The 1,360-nt window shown below is 40.0% G+C and overlaps 1 pseudogene; it reads left to right on the forward strand.

Annotated features, from left to right (window-relative positions):
• The first annotated feature begins 455 nt into the window (after positions 1-455).
• LOC136323353 (large ribosomal subunit protein P1 pseudogene) lies at positions 456-952 on the forward strand (annotated as a pseudogene).
• Positions 953-1,360: the final 408 nt, after the last annotated feature.

The raw sequence follows: 1,360 nt of genomic DNA on the forward strand, positions 1-1,360 counted from the left end.
TTTCTTTCTTATTCTTTGCCTGAAAACTGAGGCAGGGGACATGTGTTGAATCTGACTATAGAAAATATCCCAGCAGTTGCCAAGAGAATTTTCTTGGGGAAATTTTGTTTAGTCTCATCCATTGTCAGGCCCTCTGTCAGAAAATGCCCTGATTAAAATCAGCCAAGCATCTTTCTAGTCTGACTGTGCTCTGAAATCCCAGGTTTCTCTTTGATTTGTCTGGTCTGGTTTGTCTGATTCTAATTTCTGCTTAGTTTTTGTTTGATGTTGTCTAAAATGTGATTTTTAATGCCTGAATTAAGTGTTTACATACAAAGATTAAAAATGCTGGCTTTTATATTGAAAAAAATAGTTTCATCCATATATTTTTTGCTTTAAAGTTAGAAATTATAAGGAGCGCTCATTTAAATTTAAATTAAATAGAATATGGATCCTTAAGACTTGCTAATTTTCCTTTCCCCAGCTGCCGCTAAGGTGCTCGGTTCTTCCGAGGAAGCTAAGGCCGCGTTGGGGTGAGGTCTTCACTTCATCCGGCGACTAGCACCGATCCGGCAGCGCTCGCCCAGCACTCGCCCACACCATGGCCTCTGTCTCGGAGTTAGCCTGCATCTACTCGGCCCTCATCCTGCACGACGATGAGGTGACGGTGACGGAGGACAAGATCAATGCCCTCATTAAAGCAGCTGGTGTAAATGTTGAACCTTTCTGGCCAGGCTTGTTTGCAAAGGCTCTGGCCAATGTCAACATTGGGAGCCTCATCTGCAGTGTAGGAGCTGGTGGATCTGCCCCAGCAGCTAGTGCTGCCCCAGCAGGAGGTTCCACCCCTTCCACCACTGCTGCCCCAGCTGAGGAAAAGAAAGTGGAAGCAAAGACGGAAGATTCTGAGGAGTCTGATGATGACATGGGCTTTGGTCTTTTTGACTAAACTTCTTTTGTAACATTCAATAAAAAGCTGAACTCTGAAAAAAAAAAAAAAAAAAAAGACTTGCTAATTTGGTTAATGCATTGTAAGGTATATTCAAAGTTTGAAATCAAATAAGAATTCAAGTATTAGGACTAATTAAAGTTATATGTTATACTTGTGTTTCTGTGTTGAAAATTGTCTTGTTTGTGTGTAAAATATGCTCAAATTTGTAAAGCTAAGGAATTAAGTAAAATTAAGTCATTTTAAGAATTTATCTCAAGCTGCTTCAGACAGCTGGCTACTTGTAAGGCAACATCCTGAAAAAGGAGGCACTGAGGAAAGCGGGAATTTAGTTCCTCTGATGCCCTATAATAAACTTAACTATACAAAAGACTTAGATATAGAAGCTAATGCATCTGTTATTACTAAGCAACATTAGTTTTATTTTCAGCCCAC

This window comes from Saccopteryx bilineata, chromosome 2, assembly GCF_036850765.1.
Source record: "Saccopteryx bilineata isolate mSacBil1 chromosome 2, mSacBil1_pri_phased_curated, whole genome shotgun sequence".
NCBI classification, from domain to species: Eukaryota; Metazoa; Chordata; class Mammalia; order Chiroptera; family Emballonuridae; genus Saccopteryx; species Saccopteryx bilineata.